The 23958-nt window shown below is 43.8% G+C and overlaps 1 pseudogene; it reads right to left on the reverse strand.

Moving 5' to 3' along the window:
* Nucleotides 1-14999: 14999 nt before the first annotated feature.
* LOC124655233 lies at nt 15000-23951 on the reverse strand (annotated as a pseudogene).
* Nucleotides 23952-23958: the final 7 nt, after the last annotated feature.

The following is a 23958-nucleotide window of genomic DNA, read 5'->3' on the forward strand; positions in this document are numbered from 1 at the left end:
CGAAGAACAGGAGCGAGGGGGGCTTGGCCGAGTATTTATAGAGTCGCGGCGGTTCGTTGATGGTCGCGCGGAAGTCCTCGCTGGCGGCCGGGACGTGGCTCGCCGGCGTCGTGGCACTCGCCTGTGCGTCGAGCAGGCAGAGACGAAGACGAAGACGTCGTCTTCGCTCTTATCCGAGCGAAACGTTACACGGGCTGGGCTGGGCCGTGATACTGGGTTGCCTCGTGGGCCACTGCTGGGCTGCTCGGGTGGCCTGGTGCTGGGCTGCTGTGGCCTGGCAGGGTAAGTCCTTTTCCCTCTTTTTTTTCTGTTTTCAAATTCTTGTTCTATTTACTGATTTGAATTTGCTATTTGATTTTAAATTTGAATTCTATCTTATTTTGCAGGTTCTAATCTATTTGAATATCGAAACAATTTGATAATCTTGCTCACTGTATTGTTTTGTTACTAAACAATCTTTTATAATTGGTTACCTTTGTGTTCTTATGAGGCACACTTCAAAATTCAAAATAGTCATGAATTTAGGGTACACCTCAATTGCCCTTTAATTTAGGAATCAAATCTGTTTAAATGGTTTGAATTTTAGAACATGTGCTTAGTGAACACATTATTAAGGTTTGCTAGTATTAGCAATATTAATGTTTCACATATATTTGGATTAAGGCTAGGTTTTTTAAAATGAATGGTAATGAGGAGGTATTTGATCATGATTTTGTGTGAAGAATTATTTCTAGGATATTGTAAGGTTTATCCTATTTCAAGGTTAGCACTATTATCATATTTTAATAGCACTATAAAATAAAGATACTACTCTCATCATTGTTTGGTCTAGTTATAAGGATAAGTGGTTGATCACCACTGTTGGGTTTTAATCAAATGGTTTAGCACTAGGTTATTCTTAATTTCCATATTTAAGCATAAACTTTAACTAGTGAGCAATTCTAGGGTTCTCATCATATTCACATAATGGCCATTGGTTTGCATCTCAATTATGCCTAGGTTCATGTTATGATCATCATAGTGATACATAGACTATGGTTGAGATATACCCTAGTTTGTAGATTTGGAATGCTATCATATTGCATTTGCTAGGGTTTAATCTCCCCTAACCAAGGTAATATTATTACTTGCTTGATTGTTCATGTGCTCCTTTAATTATTAAGGACTAGAGAATTAGTTTTGTCTTCTCCCAATTAACTTCTATTGATATCCTCAATTTATCATTAAAGTAACTAAAGTTGTTATAGTTCTTTTTATAGTTAACTTTGGTCATATGGATGGATGGTTTCTCACCATATTCAGTATGGGGTTTTACTCTAAGGTTTTCTTAGGTTCTTTAATTTATGAAATATTGATATGGTAGGATTCTACTGATGATCACCAAGTGGTTCATAAATTAAGGTTGGGATATAAGCCTAGGTTTGCTTACTAGTGATCTCCCTATGATTTCATGTGATGAATTAATATGTACTAATCATATAAGTGTTAGCATTTGGATTATTCTCCTATTTCTCCAAAGCATGGTCATGGATTAGGCATGATCCACTTTTTCTTACTATCCTTACCTCAAGTTCTTAGGTTTTGTGATCATCACTAAATTTATAATGATCAAGGTTTGGATTTCTAGGGATCTCTCATTAAATGGGTTCTCACTTCCATGATCAAGCATTGTCTAGATCAATCAAGGTAGAGCACTTCTATTTGACTTTCTAGGACAGGCATATTATGGTTGTCTCAATAATTTGTACCCCAGAAGAATTGTCTGAGATATACACTTAGAGTTCTTCTTAATCAATGATGATATGATCATCTGGTTATATGGATAGTTCTCTTCCTTACTTTATCAATTCATGGATATGGTATTATTTCATGTAATATTAGGTTATCTCACCACTCCAAGGGAAATGGTTTACAACCTAATACTTTAGTTCAATTGTTGTCCTTTATTCTTAAATAGATAAAGCTATATTTTGTATGATTGGTCTCTATCTCATTTTGGAAAGGACTTTAATACTAACTTAAGGTTAGGCTCTATAGAGATTGATGTGATCATCAATGTCTATGTTAAATATAAATGGTTTATCTCACTAGGAATTGTCTTGGATAATATCCTAGGTTTTCTCTTAGAGATGATGATTTGAATACTTGGATGTATATCCAAGATTTTAGCTTAAGGTTTTCAATTGCTTCACTAATAAATACTATAGAACTCTCACTTCTCTAGGTTTGAGGTGTAATAACTTGGAATGGAGAATAATATCTATTTCTGGAGTGAATCTTCTTGTTATAATTTCAAAGGTTGATATAGAATGAATACCAAGATATTTTATGGTAGGATCATGGATTAGTTTTAAGTCATGGAGAAGATAAGTCAAGAATGATTTCTCCATTTTATTGTTACTTGATTTGCAATTGAATTGGTGTTCATATGTTATGACAAGGATTATCATGTTGTGATCCTTAACAAGACCAAGTAATTAATCATTGATTAAAGTGTTGTTGTGTTAGATTTGATTCCATTTGATCTAACCCCTTAGATCAAATCATCTCTACCCAAAACAAGGTTTTATCAAAGGTCACATTGAGGTTTATAGCACTTGACTTGATGAGCTACTTCAATTCCACCAAGGTCAAGTGAAACTTCAGTAACTGTGACTGTTTTACTTTAAAGCGCGAAAATTCCCCAGATTTTCTATGCATGAATGCAATGCACACATCTGTTTCCTCTATTTTTGTAACCCCATTACCTGGGATATTACACGGCAGCACCCGCGCGCGACAAACCGGCGTTTTTTTGCCGCGCGGGGCTTTTAGCGCGTCTGTTGGAGATGCTCTTAGTTTTGGATGATTTGAGTTGGTGTATTGTCACCCTCTTCATCCCACCGTAGGTATAGCAAGGTTGTTTCGAATTTGATCTTTTGTATTTTTTCTTGTAAAGTTTCGTGAATAATCTAATAAAAAAAGCCGTGTGCATCCTTTGGATGCAGAAGCTGGGGCGATATTCCCCCCATTTCGAAAAAAATCCGGCGCGGTTCAATACGGTGTCCGGCATTCCGAGCCCGTTCCCGCTACACAGGGGACGGTCCGAGCACACCGGACACAACGAAATAAGGGCTAGGAGGCGCGGCACGACGCGTCAGTGGCTCGGATGCTCAATCGCCGCCTACGTAGCGACGGTGCAGTTGCCGGGAAGCGGAACCGTCGTATTAGCAACTGTGTCGACCGACGCGCCAACCGCTGGAATGGAGCGCGGACTCCTCGGAAGAGCAACCGCCGCTCTCTTCGACTTCTGCGTCACCGTTCATCCGCGCTAAATAAGACCCGTACGTCGGTGCTTTTGGATCTTCAACCGGCCGCCATTCATCCAAGCTTCCATACGACACCTCCAGCGACGATGAGCTACATCTCAGAGATTCCATCCGACACCTCCAGCGAGGGCAAGCCTGTTGGATGGTGCCATTGGTGGGACAGTACCCGGACGCTCAGCAGCGGCGACGATTCCCCGCCGCCGCCTGACGTCGCGGAGGAATGGCTGGGCGTGGAGGAGGACGCGGAGGAGGAAGGGTCAGAGGAGACGGCGGCGGCGACCCGTGCGAAGGCGGAGGCGGACGCGAAAGCGAAGGCCAAGGCCAAGACGCAGCCGGCGAGCACCGGCGATGACGAGGAGGACACTAGTTCCTCCGACGCGTCGGCCAACACCGCCTCTTCGGAAGAGGTGACGAGCAGGAAACGTCACCGTGATGACGACGACGAGGCGGGGCCATCATCGAAGAAGAAGAAGTAGTTTAAAATAATTTATATGTAATTTAATTATGTTTTTTCGAAGTTTTATATGTAATTTGTTTATGTTGAGCCGATTTGAATATTAGTAAAGAGTTTTCTTCTATCTATTTAAATTATTTTTAATGTTGGGGGCGGCGTTTGGGTGACGCGACTAGGGAGCGATGTCCCCTAAACGCGGCACGGACAAAACACGTCCCCAAACGCTCGATCCGGCGCGGTTTGAGTGACGGTTTGGGGAATGCCACTGGAGATGCTCTTGGAACTTGGAAATTGGAGACTATCTTGACCAAGCAAAGAAGTTTTGGTTTGGCTTGACCTGGAAGTCCTGGACACAGTTCGCTGCAGGAAACCGGGAAATGATCAGGGTTAGGAGGACCAGTTTGAAAAAAATAACATTTCAACAAACAATGTGAAGGAGCTCTTGTTTATCAAACTTCAGAAAATGATTAAACACATTTACAGGGGATTCACTGGCTGGAAATTTCCATCATGTTTGTATATTTCTTTCCACCGTTCCTACTCCCAAGACACCCGTAGAAAAGCATGCAAAAGTAAAAGCTGCTTGTGAGTGCGAGGAATTTTAAAGTAAAGCTGCAAAACAAAATTACAGAGAAGACTAGGATGTGATTGCATGGTTTGCATCTGCCCCCCTACATACGCTGCTCGCCTGCTCCTGGCATCTCATTTGCATCTGGCCTACCCTCAAGGCCAAGGCCACACCATACTTGACGAGGAGACTTTGAATAGACCTCTCCATTGTGACTCACTTCAGTTCTTCCTCCAACACTACTCTTCAGCAAGCAAATTCTCCGATGCTGCCGTCTGGTCTTATATATGGACCTGGTCAAGTCCTACGTGCTTATTGTTTTATTTGCTGTATCACAAAATATCTGGTTAATCACTGCATGGCCTCACAATCAAACACGGTGTTTCATAAAAAATAACTCATCTGTTCATACAATTAAAATTGTTCTTGATAGTATTCATGATTTTTTTTTCATGACTACATGGGAAGTGAATTTGATCCGTTCAATGGACAGGATAATGCATCAAAATCAAAGCAGATGATTGTGCTCCCTCTATTTAACAGGTGTGCACGTAGTTCAAGAATTTGCTTTGATCATTGTTTTGATCAATAAAACATAAAATATAAACCTTGTTTGAATACGAATCTAACTAGATTTTATAGACATATAATTTGTATTTTGTTGACCAAATTAGTGGTCAAATTTGGCCTTGAAGTACGTACGCGCTTGTTAAACCGGTACGGAGGGAGTACTATACTTGGACTAATCGGCACAATAAATAACACCAAAAGGGGTGTGAGTAAAGGTGAAAGTCCAGATTGCCTTTGATTTTCGGTCAGAGACAGGCCATGTTTCGAGGAGAAGAGGCGGAGAAAAGCAGTCAACTTGTTTAACAAGACTATGCTAATGCACCTTACGATGTTTTGGGTCTCGATAATTATAATTAGTTGCAACTTTTTTGGACACAAAGCATTACGCCCGGTCTTAAACTAATAAAGCCCCGAACAGCCAAAAGATATAAGGTTTCTGATCAAGTACTATCTTACAACGTAACAAATATAACAAACATACAAAACATAGGGAAATGAAGCTAGGATTGACTAGACGATGCCCTCCTTCATCATACTCTAGGAGAGGGCGATGAAGATGAGGCAGAGGAGGAACTGATGCCCATGAAGGCGCAAGGAAAAAGGTAAGAAAAAGCATACATAGCAAGAACGAGGGCAGGGCATCAGGACTAGGACCAACCACCGAGGGCCGAGCCGGCACAATTCAAGACCCTATGCGAAACTCTAAACTAGGACCCCTTCTCTCAAGAGAACAAATTAAATGAAACAAATTTGGAACACATCCCAACTTTAAGTGTATAACATTTAGGATCTACTTTAAATCCATGTATCAAATAGCGACTACAAAGTAGTGAACCTTTAACTAAATGAAACACAATATTAAACCCATGAAATAAAAAAAATCAAAATCTGCCTTAAAAGATAATCGTACGAAAACTAAAGTAAGAAAAAATTAAAAATTAAAATAAGAAGGAAAACAAGAGAGAAATGCGAAAACAATGAATTAGATAAATAAACAGAAGAAAGAAGGAAGCAGGTCTATCGAAAATTTTGGGCTCTTAAATTCGGGGCCGTGTCTGCACTTATACGGGACTGGCCCTGCATTATTTTTTGTTGGGTCTGTAACACTTTTGCACTTCCTTGGTGTCCAACTTGGTCTAAAGTTCCGTTCATTTTGCCCTTACCAACATGTGTCGTGTAAACGCCCATGTAATCGGCCTTCAACATCGTCAACACTCTCACATATTAGGATCGATGTTCTAGCTTTCCAAGCGACATGTTAGGGCTCGGTGATGCTATTTGTTCGAAGAGTATCTTAGAAGAGCTTTTTGAGCTAGCTTTGGGTCACGCCGGACGCTGCACCTGTCCGTTTTTGAGTTGGGTTGCCCCGTTGGGAGCAGGTTTTGTCCGGGAAGACCCAAACGGACGTTTTTGTTTGCATTTGGGTCTCCTCGTTGGAAATGCCCTAAACTCCCAGGCTTGCGTGCGCCTCTCATTCATTCTGGTCCTACCTGTCAGCGTTTTGTTGCGTTTTAGTCTACACGTCTTGTGGATTTCTGTTAGGCTGTTCGTCGGCAAAGATACCGTCTCACAATTTGCAAAAAGGAAAACAACTACTGTACGATCTCATGGTATGCACCGCTAATCTCCTCGACCGAGTAGGGATTGTTCTAGGTTAGTCTGGAGGAGGCTCTGGGTTCCGTTGATGGTGGCAACACTCGGTGTTCGGCTTTGTTGAGGTCATGCCTGTTGGGGCTTACCACCGCATCGTCGAGCGATCCCTAGATCCGCTCTTGGCTTCAGTGTTCCATCCACCATGGAATTGATGTATAAAAAGGTAAGATCCAATCTATTTTCTCTGGGTCTCTTTAATATCCTTCACATGTTAACCTCCAACCCAGTTTCAGGCTCTGCAGCTTGCCAGCTTGCCCACTCCCAAGTTTTGATTTCTGACCATGTTACAAGCGATCTTGTATTTTTCATGTAGATGAACTATTCAACAAATTTTTTTTTCGCGAAAACGCAAAAGCCTTGCGTTTCGATGCATTGATAGATAAAGAACAGTTTATGTACAAGTCCGAGCACGGACGCAACACGCCGTACAACTCGACCCAAGGAAAAGGAAAAAAAACTAATCTAGGGGAGTAGCTGGCGCACACACCGGGCTCCCGCGTCCGCCCATTGCCGCGCCTCGGCCGCTAAGTCGTTGAACAAGGATGTCACCGAAGGTCGCACGTTGTCAAAGACTACCGCATTCCGATGTTTCCAGATCCACCATGCCGTAAGCATGATAACCGACGAAGTGCCCTTGCGCAGCTGGCGAGGGGCGGTCCGCACCGCCTGCGACCACCACTCCACGAAGTCACCCTCAACCGTGGGAGGGCCTGAGGTGGATCGGATCCACGACAGAACCTCAAACCAAACCGTCCTGGAAAAGGAGCATCCTGTGAGCAGATGGCTCATTGTCTCGACATATTGGTCACAGAGCGGGCACATGGGCGCGTGCGGGAGGCCGCGCCGTGCCAGTCTTTCCCCCGTCCAGCATCTGTCGAGGCAGGCCAGCCAAATGAAGAACTTCACCCTAGGCGGCGTCCAGGATTTCCAGTTAAGCTTCCAGGAGCCTGAGATGACCGCCCCCTGGAAGAGGGTGTCATAGCAGGAGCTGGCCGAGTACTGGTCATCCGTCGTCCAACGCCAAACCAGCCTGTCCGGGCCCGCCGAAAGTTGGGTGTCCCTGAGCCTGCCCCATAGCTGTACGTACTGCCACAACGCCAGGGCGCTCGGTGCACCAACTATGTCGGGGATCCAGGTGCGTTCAACCAATGCCTCTCGGACCGTGCGAGCCTTCCGCCGACGCCTCGGGACTAAGACGTACACCTCCGGCGCCATCTCCTTGATGGACCCGCCGTCCAGCCACTTGTCTTCCCAGAAGAGGGCGGATTCCCCGTCGCCGATCACCATGTAGGTGGAGGCCGCGAAGACATCCAGCTCCGTCTTTGAGAAGTGCATATCCAGCCCGCGCCAAGGTCGCAGGGGATCAGTGCGCATCCACCAGACCCATCTCACCCTAAGGCTGATGGCAGTGCGCTCGAGGTCTGGGATTCCCAAGCCCCCCAGCCGCAGCGGCCTACACACCCGCGCCCAGTTGACGTGGCAGTGCCCACCGTTGGCATCCGCCCTACCCGTCCATAGGAATCCTCTCAAGATCTTATACACCTGCTTTAGAGCTTTCTTGTGGAGACCCAGGACCATCAGCTGATGTAGAGGGATCGCTGCTAGGACCGAACGGATCAGCGCCAAACGTCCTTCCCTAGGCATCATCGATGCCCTCCAGGTGGGTAGTTTGTCAGCCAGGCGGACTACCAGGGGCTGAAATGCAACGGTCGTTAGCCTCCTGATAGACAGTGGGATGCCAAGGTATCTCACCGGGAAAGGCGCAAGCTGACACTCCATGAGTTCAGCTGCGCCCGCAACCTCCTCGTCCGAACAGGCGATCGGAGAGACAGAGCATTTAGCGAAGTTGGTACGCAACCCCGATGCATGTCCAAAGAGCTCCAGGATACCGCGTACCGCGCGGAGTTCCGTCTCATCCGGATGGCAGAAGATCACCACATCGTCTGCATAAAGCGATACCCACGTCACTAAATCCCGTCGCGCTAGACGTCTCAGAATCCCCAACTCCATCGCCTTAGCTAACATCCTGTTGAGCGAGTTCATCATCAGAACAAACAACGCTGGCGACAGGGGGTCTCCCTGTCTCAGGCCCCGCCGATGCCAAATCGGGGGGCCTGGCTCGCCGTTGAGCATCACCCTAGTACTCGTAGTGGACAGGAGAATGGACACCAGTTCGCGGAACCTCGGTCCAAAGCCTAACTTGCGGAGGATCTCCAAGAGGAAACCCCACGAGACGGAATCGAAGGCGCGAGCGATGTCCAGCTTAAGCATCACCCGCGGCAGCTTCTCCCGGTGTAGGAATCTAGCTGTCTGCTGGACCAACATAAAGTTGTCATGGATGCATCGTTTGCGAGTGAACACGCATTGGTTGCGATCCACCAACGACTTTATCCGAGGGGCAAGGCGCGTAGCTAGCGCTTTAGCAACCAGTTTGGCGAAAATGTGGATCAGGCTGATCGGCCGGTAGTTGCCTAACGCAGCCGCATCCGGACGCTTAGGCAGCAGGATTAGCAGGGCCTGGTTAAGGCCTTGGAACCCGCGCCCACACAGCGTGAACAGCTTATCGAAGGCAGCCATGAAGTCGTCTTTCACCACGCCCCAACACTTTTGGAGGAACTCAGCCGTGAACCCGTCGGGCCCAGGCGCCTTGCCCGTAGGCAGTCGCCGAATCACCTCCCAGATCTCGTCTTCCGTGAACACAACCTCCAACTCCGAGAGATCCTCAGAGTGGATGTCCAGGAAGTCCAAGTCTAGCGAGTGCTGTCTCTCCTCTGAGGTACCAAGCAGACCTTCGAAGTGTGCGAAAGCCGCTTCAGCCATAGTCGCATGGTTAGAGATAACCGCGCCTTCCACCTGCATGCTATGGATCACGTTCTTCTGGCGGCGGTAAGCTGCGTGCTGGTGGAAGAAGGCCGTGTTAGCGTCCCCTTCCTTGAGCCACGCGATCTTGGCCCGCTGCCTAGCCATGGTGCGCTCCAGAGAGGCCAAGCCCAGGTAAGCATGTTTGAGGTGCGCCCTGAGTCGGCGTTCGTCTGGTGACAGCCGTCTCATCTCCATGGCCACATCCAACCTGAAGACAACCTCCCGCGCTATCATCAGCTGCAGCTGCAGTTTGACACAACCGACCTTCTTGTCGCTCCAGCTCATTAGGCTACGTGCCATGCGTTTTAGTTTGGCAGTGAGCCGCCGGAAGGGGTCTGGGTCCCCCTCCACAACATCCCAGGCGCTCCGCACAGCCTCCTCGAAACCCTCTAAGCGTAGACAGAACCGTTCGAACTTGGTGGTGCAGTCCAGGAGGAGTGGGCAGTGGTCAGCCACCACCGTTGACAAGCAGCGTAGCATGCAGCTGCTATGCAACTCTTCCCAAGCAGCCGTGACAAACACCCGATCCAGCCGGACAAGAGTGGGCGTTTCCCGCTCGTTAGACCACGTGTAGCGGCGACCGTGGAGGTAGATCTCCTTCAGCTCGCAGTCATTCAAGAAGCGTCGAAATCTGCCCATCATCCTACGGTTTAGGTTACCGTTGTTTTTGTCCTCATCGCGGTAGATCAGGTTAAAATCCCCGCAGAGATCCCAAGGTCCAGGGTGACCCCTACGGACATCGCGGAGTTCCTCGAGGAAGGCGACCTTGTCAGCCTCAGCCTGTGGACCATAGACACACGTCAGCCACCAACCAGAGCCACCACCCACCGGGGAGACCCTCGCCGTGACACTGTTAGCCCCGTAATGGGCGCTATCGAGCTGCACCACCCGGCTAGTCCAAGCCACAATGATCCCCCCCTAGTACCAGTCGCAGGTAAGCAGAAGTAAGCGTCAAAGTCTGCGCCTAGCGCCTCAATAACAATCGCATGGGTTACAACAGATAGCTTCGTCTCGTGGAGACATACAATGGACGCACCCGTAGTGTTTACAACACTCCTAACACCCGTACGCCTTGCGCGATCATTGAGGCCTCGCACATTGGCCACCAGCACCTTAGGTTCGTATATCATCGGAACAGCTTAGTACACCCGTGGACCACCGTCAGGGGTCAGGCCTCGATGAGGCGACCACCCGTCATCCCCAGCGGCGGTGGGGAGCAACCTCGGATCGTCGAGAGCGACCACCCATAGAACTCCGCGATCGCCTCAATCATGTCATCCGTCAGGGGCAGCTCGTACATCTTATGATAGGCTTCCAGTGTAGCCTCCGATGGCGCCTCATCACCCTTGAGAAGGCCAAGCCTGTGCATCAGGTTGCGCACCGCTTTCATCTCAGCGTTCAAGCCACCAGGTTGCCCCGCAGTGGTGGTTGCAAGATCCGTGGTGTGTTGATCGGTGGCAGCAGTTTGAAGATGGGGGGCGCTATATTGATGTAGATCGAGTTGCCCCTGTCGTTTCATTGTCTTTCAAGGTCCCTACCCCTCTCTCCTATCAAACCATTTCCCACCATTGACTATTGTGTCCTCCCTTGGCATAAGCAAAACAAGCCCCAATGCAAGAATATAAAGAATGAAGTGAGATGCATCAAATGCGATCCGTCAGAAAAAGAATCCGTGTGTCCAGTACAAGATTGACCCATAATGCAATACATGTGGTATTCCTGCAGCCATTGTGCACCTTATTTGTTCCCTGTTTTAATCACTACTATGCAATTACACTGCTCCTTATGTACTGTACTGAGACGACCCACTGTAGTACTGTATTTGTTTTGACAAATTGTTAGCCTGATGAAATGTCAATTGTAATGGAGAGGGTTTCCTTGGAATTATCATGTTTATTGTTCAATCAACTAGGAGAAAATCATGGTAGGCTGATTATTATAAGTTACTGTTGATAAGTGGCATTCAATCAATGGCGGCTCTTTTAGGTTTGGAAAATAGACACAAACTGTTGAATCAGACTCCATTCAGGTTGTCATGAGTATTCTTCGTTGATTGTAGTGATGTTCTTCATTATTAGTTTTGCAAATTCTCAAGATTTGCAAGTGATTTTCAGGTGTGCCGCTTCTACCTGCATACAAGGAGAGCTATGCCCTTGCTCCTAAATCACACGTTCTTTAGAGAAACTAACTTTCAGCTTTAAAAACAGAAGGCAATCTTCTAAATGAGAAACAATTGAGGTTAGCCATATCTACATGTTCAAGGATTTTGGCTATATGTTTTACCCCATGGATGCTTTAGCTAAAGTCATTATTAGCGCAGCGTCATGTTAATCTTTTTATTTTATTTTTGAAAAAGCAGTACGAATGAGTATCAGCATTTCAAGTACCTTCTGTATGAAAAATACAGAATACTTAGCTTCTCTGAACTAATATATGTGAATAAAGATTATCTTTCATATAAATTTTATATCATTGAATAATGGATTCAAATTCTATTTGATGCAGCTGCCTTAAATGGTTTTTGTTATTAGTCTACTGTACCACTATATTACACACTTGAATTTCCAGATACTCCAAGTTTTATTTGCTGACATACTCAAGTAAGGATTCAAAATTTGTGCTAACACATAAAGGAGACCACCCTATCTCTTTGGTTGTAACCACTAACCAAAACTAATGAGTATAGATGTATCTGACTAATATATTGGGTGTGTAAACTGCAGATATAGGTCACACATGCATACCTTCTATTTTAATCTCAAAGGTTAATGAAGATCTTAGAATTCTATCAGGCATTCCTAGATTCCTGGTACATTGAATGAAAACTCTAGCGTTTCTCTCAGAACGCACATGTGTGTGCTACACATTGATCTTGAGTTTGGCAAAGAAACCGTGTAGTCTGCGCATCCCTAAATATAGTGGAGATGGCCGTGCTGGTAGGCTGAATCAGGCATGCAGAAGTAGGTTCAGCACGCTAGCTGAGCCATAACTGAGCTTCAAGGATTCTGTTAAGCTTCATGCACTAGCCACTTGAACCAAAAGTCCGAACTGATGGAAAGGGCTAGGCAATCTACTTGTACACTTCACAACACCCCCACTCGCGTGTGACGGGAGAAGAGGAAGTCAACACGTGAAAGAAGAAGAGCACACCGAAACATCGGTGGTTAAAGAGGGGGGCAACATCAATTTTTAGGCTTAATTGCGAAAACCATGTGAAAGCCAGGATTTGAACTTGAGACCTGGGGCTCTGATACCATGTTAAGCTTCATGCGCTAGCCAACGGAACCAAAAGTCCGAACTGATGGAAAGGGCTAGGCAATCCACTTATATATCTCAACAATGTATATCTCAACACCCCTCCTCACGTGTGACCGGAAGACGAGAAGAGGAGGTCAACACGTGGAAAGCAGAATGGCACGCGTATGAATGATCGTATACGCGGCGGACACAGGGGTGGGTAAATATTGCGAGAACCAGGACTCGAACTCGAGACCCTGGGCTCTGATACCATGTTGTGAATGAGCAACTAGTATTCACAGAGGGCCATAGGCCACTACATGTACATGTGTGATAATGTGCAGGTAAGCCCCTCATACACTGGGGAATAACGGAAAAGGGACTATACAACTCTAACAGATTCAACTACTGCGTTGCCTTGAATGTTGACAACTACATATGTTTATGTTCCTAATACAGAGAGAAGTATACTCATATTTCGTAGATAATCATTTTTAGTTAGCATCATTTCTTGAAACTAAGCTTGGACCTCACTATTAAATATGGGAGAACATTCAAGATCAAAAGATATGTGAGGAGAATATTTCAGATAAGTTATAAATGTATTGAAGATCTTAATATTTAAGTGTTATTAGCTTTTTTCCTTCACATTCATATTTGAGAATTGCTTTACCATCTCAGCACTGTACTGCACATATGTCATGATTAAACTGTTCGATTTTTTTCTTCTATGCAGAAACTTCCTTAGATTTAATTATGTAGAATAACCCGATTGAGTTACGTTCTTTTCTGCGGATACACTTTTTTAGCTTCAAGGCTTCATTGATGCTGCGATACATGTAAGAGTTTTCACGAACCATTGCAGGCTCTCAGTGATCCCCTAATACTGAGAAAAGTATAATCAGACTAATCCTTTTATATTTCCTAGATAATCAATTGATCTAGCATTGCTTCTTGAACTAAGCTTGGGCTACAGTTTTGGATATGGGAGAACGTACAAGATCAACAGATCAGAAAGGGGAATATTCTAAGTAGGTTGTAAATATAATTGGATATTTGAATACAGTTTTTTTCCTTACAAATTTTGAAATCGCCATCTGGATCGGGTGAAATCTAGCTTTACATGGTACTATCTCCACCCTTGGTCTGATCATATTTTTCAGGGGCTATACTTCTCGGCTCTCCAACAACCAGTACACCATTATCCCATCTGTACATGTGCATATGTCATGTGTTCGATGAAAAATATCTTTACTCTTAACCCACATACTATTGTTTCTTTTGTTCCAGCTATATTTAGTTATGTAATCATTTTTTGTGTAAAGTGGTGCACATCACATGACATCACAGAGATTGTTTCCGGTAACAATTTTTTCTGAAATTGAAATGCTCAAGCTGTCGAATTGGCACCCACAGTCTCTGCAATTCCACTGCGGAACACAATCTATATAACCATTTGGACCTTTGTTTCAGTAGCTATTTATGCTTCAGGAAAGAGCTTAATCTGGAAACAAACTATTTACCATTTTCGTTTTTTTTGTAGTTACTAAAATGATACTACTGAGGTGTAATAGTGCAAATACAATTTATTTGGATATAAAATCAGAGATTACTGATATTTACAATCCACTGGGATAATATGGAATGATTATGGATGAATAAACCATGTGTTTTGTCAACATACCAACATGTCAGTTGCTGTAGAGTTATTTCTTAGTATGGAAATACTCTCTCTGTCTTTCACTAATAATGCCCCATCTTATAAGATAACCACTGCACAATCTATTCGGAGTTTGTAAAACCTGAATATTATTTGTACTCACGGCTGTATAATTTGTTTTTTTTTTTGAAAACATTAATCATTATATGCTTTTCTTTTCGCCAGATTTATTCATAGATACTGGAAAGTGAACAAGGTGCAAGAATTATACTTGCATAGGTAAAATTACCAGGTAATTTTCGGGAGCAAATGCCTCCAGGTTCAATCTATTCACTCTCCCTTCCTCAGCCGTGATATACTCACTTCAGTCTATGGCCCTTCCAGGAATGCACTAAAGGAGCGTGCCGCTGGCATCAAATGGCTTGCCACGACAGGAATCATCCTACCTTCTACAAACCGCTCTCTTTTTATACCACCATCTTTGAGCACCCAAGCCAGCTGTAATCATCAGATGTCTAAATGTCACTAAACCGATGCACCACCTTATCCGCCTGCATGTTATAGTATGCATTCTGTGTAGCTGGTTCAAGATACAAGGAAACCATCATTCAACTAACTATCAAGGCCCAGTAAACACTCAAGATAGGCATGAAACAAGACAAGCAACGATTCACATTCACCATCAGGGGACCAAACATACCAAAGTGGCTAAATTTAGAATAATCTGTCATGAAGTGATACAAAACACCACACATGATGTCGAGAATCATAACATACGTGCTCTATCAAACAAATAATCTTATGCTCATTACAACCGGGTGCTTCTATCACTAGTTCTGCCTGATGGTTAACTTGTTATATACTTGCATTTCGAATTCCACTGGGAGGCATAGCTGGTCATTTTAGTTCCGCGAACGTGTCCCTTTTTCATGACACGGCAGGAGGACCACAGGTTAAAACTTGTTAAACTGGAAAAAGAAAAGAATAGCAAAGGTTTGCAAGGGAATTTTTGCTGAGCAGGTGTCATGTTTCCCTTATCTAGTTTCACAAACCAGTATCCATGACCATAGAATGAGACTTTGGAAGGTGAGCTATGGCTTGTCATTTGATAGGTACTCGTCTACTTTTCTTTCTGGTAATGCGCACGCATGTAGTCGCTTTTACCTGCATGCACAAAGATAATGAGAATTCACAAGGGTGGAAAAAAAAACTGTGCAGACACCATACTTTGGTTTCTTACATCGCAGGTAAGGTGATGTCGAAATCCACCCTAATTTTCGTATTTGCATGATAAGCCTCACCATGTAATCATCTTTTTGCCTGAGCACAAACCTTTCAACAGCTTTCTTATCCATAACATCAACCTGATCACAATACATAAAAAAGAGAAACATTACATACTCGGAGCAATTCAGTGCACATAGTTAATAAGAACTTCCAGAGAAGCTAGCTAACCTACCTTAGGACCACTGTATCCTTCCCAAGTTTCATCCTGATGGGCAAGAATGAATACCCTCAAAAAAATATTGATGTGAATAAATTTGTATCAACAATTTTCTGGTTTGGAGATCTATGTTTGTTCACCTCCAGCATGTCAATGCACTTTTGAAGTCCAAGGGCTTGTCTATGCTTAAGATCCTTGACTCGAGCTTTATTTTTGTCATAGGACCAAAATATTTCCCGAATAAAATGCATTTTGGTACTTAGGTCCCAGAGCCCTGCTTCCCATATTAAGTTCTCATACCTGTTGTGACATGAAATGTATAATATGAATGTATGAACACAAGAAATAAAATGGATCTAATACCTATATGGCAATATACATATCTGAGTTTCTCATTTTTCTTTACACAAATACCTTCCATCTTGATGTTGTGTAACCAGAGCCTACACCATTTTACAAGCAAAAGCCACAAACAAACAAAGAATCCCTAGCTCCTCTTTCTTGGCTATGTGTCATACTCTGGTTAGATATCCGTATGCATTATAGCTTTCAATATTACCTTACCGTAAGCATATTGATACACACATGCATTCTGTATTTGCAAAGAACCTTAGGGATCCTTTGATTTATAGGATAGAAAAAACATAGGAATATAAAAACATAGGGTTGGGACGTCATGCCCATTTGAATCTTATGGGAAGATGAAATGTGTTTGATTGTAGCAAAGGAATTTTTCCATGAGGTATGAACTAATGCTTTTTTCCTATAGGATTTGCACTACAAGATTCCTATAGGATTAGTTTCTATAGGATATGTTCCTATGAATCAAACAACTTGTATAGGAAAATTTCCTATAGGATCCAAATCCTACACAATTTCTTTAAAAATCCTATGAATCAAAGGAGTCCTTATTGGTATATGCAAGTTGCAATTCCTAACATGGTATCAAAAGCTGATTTTTGGGTTTTGGATCAATCTTGTCTTGATCGATTCAACTCCTTCTCGACTGATCTCATCACTGCGTGCAAGCAACTCACTGATCTCCATCACACGCCAATGCTCGTCTCTGCTAGCACTTGCTTCTTCTCTGTAAGCCACCACTGCTCCTTTTGCACATACTTCGACAAGGATGGCCATGTAGAGCTGTACTATCACAAAGGACATGGCAGATATAGCGCATCAATCCAGTTACCCTCTGGGGCACAGTGGAGGTTCACAATCGGAGGCTTAATTGGCCGCCTTCCAGGCCGCGGATGGGACGAAGCAGGCAGACTCCGGCGGCGGCCTTGGCGGTCGTGGATGGGGCGGAGCAGCACTCCGGCGGAGGCTTAATTGGCTGCCTTCCAGGCCACGGACGGGGCACAGTACTTGGCGCAACGTTGGCGGCCGGGGCGGAGTAGCCTGACTCTGGCGACTCTTTGCCGTGGAGGGGGCAAGTACCAGGTGGAGGCAAGTACCTGGTTTTGCTTCAACATAGGTGCCCTGCCGCCAATGCCCTGACCCATTAATCGTCCAGAAGAGAGCACTTTATTCAAACTTGTATGTAGGGTCCTAAATCATGGATACCTCACTACCCATACGCAGGAAGGGGAAATAAGACTCCTCATTTCAGCTGTTTCTCCCCAGCCACTTCAGACGTTTGGTCTGCTTCAGCCAATCTGGTGCACCACCTACAGCTCCAAAAGTTCACCTTCTTTACAGACTGCGATCCTGGCAAAGGCAGCAGCTAGTTGTAACATAATTCAAGACCCAGGTCATTGACAGATTAGGCCACAACTTGCTACTCTCTTCAGCAAGCCTTCCTTCCATAGACAGAAAATCTTTCACATCCCCATGTGTATGAACTTCAAGGCTCACTTCCAAGCAAAACTTGTTACTAGGATTCAGGACAAGCCTTTCTCTTTCAGATGCATTTCTAGCACACAGGAAAATGCAGCCTGCACTTTCAGGGATGTAATCTCAGATTTCAGAGATGCTTTGTGCACGCTTGCCTATGTAAACGTTGAGCTTAATGGAAAACCTTTATGTTCAATTTTTTTTGGTTGTGCAGCTTATGTCCGCCGCCAAGCTCACCGTTTATTGCTGTCCTGTCATGCTTAATTTCGACTCTTGCTGTGTAAAGGAGCGTTAGATGGCTCAATTGGCTCTATTGGTAGGGACTGGTCTGCGACGTCGTGACTCACTGTGTTGTTAGGAGTGTACCTTCCGCTGTTACTGCCACTCTCTTGTCAGGGTTATCAGCTTGTTGCTGAGCACAGTAGTGGCTGAGCATAAGATCGTCATCTTCTTAAGACAACCCGTACTCCTATTCTTTCCTATACTAACCCGCCTCATTGTTTAATATTTAGCCTTCTTCTGCTCTACATGGTTGAACGTCACTCAGCATCTTTGAGGCATGATGCCAAGTTTTTCTAGTCTGTCTCTGGGAAACGAGGGATATTGCGGACATTAAGGACTGCTAAAGTAACAAATTGCTAATGATACAGGTTATAGCAGACTCGGCTCCACCCGCCATGATGTCATCACACCGTTGACCCCAGCTCCACCAGCAACTTCAGGAGACTCAGGTCATGGAATGCACTGACACGCATGTCTACCGCCATTGCCAATGGAAACATGTTGGTGACGAACAGTATCTGACGGAACAAGGAGATCATCCATTCACAAGATATCCTTCACTGTTGTCTTCTACACCATCCATAATGACAGTTTCAACGTTGTCATGGACGACCAGAGGATTAGTACATTGGACTCCATCCTTTGGGGCTTAATCAACTTAAACATCCAGTGGTTTAATATGCTTCATTGCCTACCACGTGACTGCCACATCATCCAAGACCATGACATAGTCCAGGACTTCGTGAACTCCTGTAACCAAAACACCTTCATCCAATCGGCTTACTACACCCTCCTTTGAGCATTTGGGCAAACATCTCCATATTAAATATGCATTAGAGCTGTTTTATATACCTTATTTTATACTACAGGTATCCCAGTAAACAAAACATAGATGTACTATATATCTGCCTAGAGACCCATGAGAATACACATGTTGCTACTAAAAGTTAAGGACTGCTAAAGTAAGAAATTGCTTATGATACAGGTTATAGCAGACTCGAGTCCACCCACCATGATGTCATCACAACCTGGATCCTGGGTCCACCCTCAACTTCAGGAGATTCAGGTCATGGAGTGTGCTGGCACGCATGTCTACCGCCATTGCCAATGGCGACATGCTGGTGACCAACAGTATCTGACGCAAGAAGGAGATCGTCATTCACAAGAGATCCTTCACTGTCACCTTCTATACCATCACTGATGACAATTTCAATGTTGCCATGGACAACCAGTGGTTTAGTACATTGGACTCCATCCTTTGGGACTTAACCATCCAGTGGTTTGGTATGCTTCACCGGCTACCCTGTGACTGCCACATCATCCAAGACCATGACATGGTCCAGGACTTTGTGAACTCCTGTAACAGGACCAAACACCTTCATCCGATCGGCTTGCTACACCATCTACAGCTCCTTTCAAGCATTTGGGCAAACATCTCCATGTTCAATATGCATTAGAGCTGTTTTATATACTGTATTTTATATTATAGGTATCCCAGCTGACAAAACATAGATGTACTATATATCTGCCTAGAGCACCATGAGAATACACATGTTGCTACTCCTAACAAGTTCCATGTATTCTGCCCCAGCATTACAAAGATATTACCAAGGTTTTTCAATTATTACCGTTTTTTATTTCTCAGATTATAACAGTAAATGGAAAGTGAACTACAACTTACTCCACTGTTTTCTGTTGGAGTAGATCAACAAGGTGAGTAACTTCAGATTTAGCACTCCATCCTTCATAGAGCCGTCCAATGAACTTTCCAAGGTTGTTCCAATTCCTGCTCCTTATCCTGTGTATATCTTCTTGTCCTAATAAACAGTTTCAGCTTCATCCACAGATAGGGTAGCTAAATGTATAATGCAAATGAATATAACTAATGTCATTGACAAACCTGAGCTCCCAGACTTTTCATGCCCACTCCCACTGCTGACCATGGATTGTTTACTGTCTCGTACAATGTCAACATCAAAATCAGTTAACAACACCTGATATTCCCCTTCAGCCTTTTGTTGGTAGAATACTGTATCCTTTTCAATTCTCAGGGATCTCAAAGGAATACAATTACCCCCCTGCGTTGTTTCTTGTTGATAATGGTCATTGATGTATTTAACAGCAGCCACAGTGTCCCTGTAAACAAACGTAATATTATACACAATTGTATGTTATTGAATGTTAGCTCACCTCGTGGAAGGGTGAAGTTTCTAGTACGACACATCCACAAACTGAAGCAGCAGTAAACAAGGATTTTTTAGGAGTGGTAAAGAAGGCCTTGGGTAATTTAGTTTGCTCCCTTTGTGGAAATGCAAATTTTTCCTCATCTCTTGTTAAATTATCCTACACAACTCAAAGCAAAGTTTTAGATGAAGGATCCAATATCTATTGTCTACACTAAAGTTGCAAGGCTTGTGGTGGACTGAAGCTAGCAAAACTCAAAATGAACAAAAAATTGCATGTATCTATGCAGAGATATTGAAGAGCTCTAAAGTATTTTGATGCACAAAATAAAAATATATAAGCAGTTGGCTGACTGCAAGAGCCTGAAATAATTCCAAGTTGGTTGTAAGGTGATGCTATATCTCCGAAAAAAAGGAAATAAAAGGGATTCCCAATTAATCAACAACTGCCTTCTTATTTCTAGATTACCTTCAAAGTATGTTTGTCATGTACAGGTGTTACTAGTGGTTGAGTTGTGAAGGCTTCAAAAGGCCTACAGTACGGTGGACTCATTACTCATGCACTCGCTACCCTATTTGTGATTAGAGATTCCTTGAACCTTTGTAATGACCATTCATGACAGTAAATTAAATTTCCGTCTACAACTTTATGTTGCTTCAGATATTCAAAAGGAAATTCATAATAAACAGAAGAAGTAACATGATACTCACGACATAATGTTGAAGCCTGCCTCTGTAAATCCATATACAGCTGGTGTCTGTCCTGGTAAGCTCTCCGCTTCAAAAATGACTTCCTTTGAAACTGTGCTGAGAACTCCATCAAATTTCTGAAATATAATATAGGCCATGCGGGTTTTTCGATCCTCCCAAAGTCCTATGGGTTCAGCAATGTTAGGGTGAGAGCATGAACTGAGAGTCTTAAATATCTCAGAGGCATGTGCTCGTTTTCTACAGACTGCAATACAACTTTCAGTATGCATATCCACATGACACAATTCAGCACAAAATGCTTTTGAACCTTCAACAGTTTTGGCATATACTTTGAGACTGGTCTTTTGCTTTTCAATCCCAAGCATAGATGCACGAAAATCAATTTTAATAGGCATCCTGCAAACAAAAAGACATATAAACAAAAAAGTCCATGCCATCCATCCAATTGACAACCTTTAAGGTTAGAGAACGCACAGATTGAGCAGAACATTGTCATCCGGAGGCAAAGCCATTACAAACTGCTCTCCTGTACCTGCATCGTTCATGCAAAATTAAGATAAAGATCAAAGCCTTACTGTCATAGACTGCATATGCTTAGTAGAAGAGCAAAGCCGTGATCATCAAAGTATACCCACACAACTATTAAACTTGTAATCAATTTACTAAAAGAATTGAAGAGACATGGTTTGGTGTTACTATTATTAGTTACCAACACATTATCATATCTAGCATTTAACCAAGCGCTGAAGTAAGGTTGATGACCAACACGTAGCTAGTGTCATCACCAAAATAGCCAAACACGAAATATAGAGAAAAAAAATGATGATTCAAAAGGCATAAATTTTCGTAACGCGAACTTTTGGCTCACGGGAGCCACGCTCCCCTATCTCTGCACCACATGTTATTGATTAACGGTGTGACCAAAAAAAATTAGAAAATTGTTTTTTCTTTGAAATACTAGTTAAATACGTGTTGGTACATGGCAGTGTGCAAGCACTATGAGGACCCAGCTAATTAATAATATCATGGAAACTTCAATGGCATGGACGAGTTGTGAAGATGTGGGTCCTCTCCGCGTTCACCACATTAAAGTGCTCTGCTACGTGTTGTCAGACTTCGGACTAATTAGTAGGAAGAATTTGGTAAAGATTATAGGAAAAATATGTTTGAAGCAGCAGGTAATGTCATTTGGGAAACACATAGTGACATCTAATCATTCTTTTGTGGTAACAAAACTTGTGTTTTACATATATGTATCATTAATTAGGAACACACAATACTTGATTATGAACATCGCTGGAGAGTTGCTAACGCAACATCAGTGATATTGGATCATTGGCATGGTGGACCCCAATGTTAGTGACACAACGTCACCTGTCGATAAGTCAGTTGAGTCTGCTCTTGCATAATGAACAACAGATTTACTTCTGGCATATGTGTAGAACCAGTGGCGGACCCAGAAATTTTGGTTTTCCGGGGTGAACAATTTTTAGGGAAAAAATTTAACACACAAACAAAACATGAAAATTTACGATAGGGTAAGTGGTACACAAAAAATTCAGCCGCCAATATCAATAAAATTCACCTACGAGAAACATGAAAATGTAGAAAAAAACATTTAAAACCTACTAACATAGAATCTTGCCGCGTGAGCCCATTGGCAACCATAATAGTAACTTTATCTCTTCAAGGACCTAAAATACCTGTGCAATTGCAATCCAAACCGGTCTCTTCGTCCGGGACCATCAGCGGAGGTGGCCAGATCAGAGGCTCAGCTGCTGAAGGCCTCACAGTCGTCGGCGTTGTGTGCAGCGGCGCAGACCGTTCGTCTTCCGTCAAGTATTCATTGAACGTGCTAGCCTCTAGGGATTTGAGGGCGAGCGATGTGGGGGATTTTCCAACACGGAACGATGGAGCCTAACAAACGGGCCTATCAGCCCAATATTCTAAGAGCCCACCTAGCCCAGTTTTCTTTGCCGTCCTTTGCACATACCGGTTTGATCGGAAAAGCTCACAGAGCTCTTGTTCGTCAATGGCGGCCATCCACTTGGAGCTGCTCACGTAAAAAAAAAAGACTTGGAGCTGCTGACCGCTTGGGTGCCCTGCTCATCGCCAGGTGACCTGGGGCGGCCGCCCCTGCTCGCCCCCCCGGTGGGTCCGCCACTGTGTAGAACTGCTATTACTAGATTACCTCGGGCGATGAAGATTAGAAGTAATGATTCTAGAAAATCATATCTACTATTCCAAAATGTTCAAAAAGTTTATGTCAGAAAATGAGCTCATAATAGGTGTGCTTGCTTCCTCATGCCAACATGCATTTCTTAGTGGAGCGTCCAGCTCCTAAAGAAATGCATGCACACGGTACAAAATCTATAAATGAGATGGGCCCTAGTATAAAAAGAAATGAAGAATACACCGGTGGACCAAAAATGAATAAAACCAATTATACATATCCCTGCAATGGTCCCTACACCAATGTGTGGTGCAAACGTCGGTGAGGAGAGCTCCCAGGAGCTCCTCTGCAATAGGGCATGTAAAATGGGAGGTGCTTCGAGTTGAAGGAGTGCTTAGAAAAATAAACCGTTTTTGTCTAAGAACCGGTGCTTATTTGTACTAGACAGATGCCTAACTAAGCACCTCTCATGTAGAAATAAGCACCACTGCTTAACAAAAAGCTTGGTTTATTTTCCTAAGCACCTCCCATTGTACATGGCCTAACCAAAGTTTGCCAACATGGCAGCAGTACCGAGAGTGAACTGCATTAAATCTAATGAATAAGAAGGAAAACCAAACATAAATGATATAGAAATACAGCAGATCTCTGAGGTACAAGTTCTTGGAACAGAAGATAAACAACAGTTTCAGTAAGTATATATAGCATGTTAATTAATGCATAATAAGAAGAAAAGGAGTTTCCCGCTGATGTTTTTTTTCCAATATGATCATTAGACCTCTAAACGAATGTGAACAAATAATTTCAGATAAAAACAGATGAGGTGCGACAATCGGTAGCACCGGAATAAACTGAAATAACGACAAGGATATTCTACTAGTAGCACCTCAATTAGGAAGAGATGATGCCGCCGTGCAGAGACGTGGGGAAGAAGGGGCGTTAATCAAGCCCGAACCGGCGTTGGGATCATGGAGCCGCGGGGGGGCGGCGAGTTCAGAGGGGGCAACGGGTGACGCG

The sequence above is a fragment of the Lolium rigidum genome, chromosome 5 (assembly GCF_022539505.1).
Source record: "Lolium rigidum isolate FL_2022 chromosome 5, APGP_CSIRO_Lrig_0.1, whole genome shotgun sequence".
In the NCBI taxonomy this organism is placed as follows: domain Eukaryota; kingdom Viridiplantae; phylum Streptophyta; class Magnoliopsida; order Poales; family Poaceae; genus Lolium; species Lolium rigidum.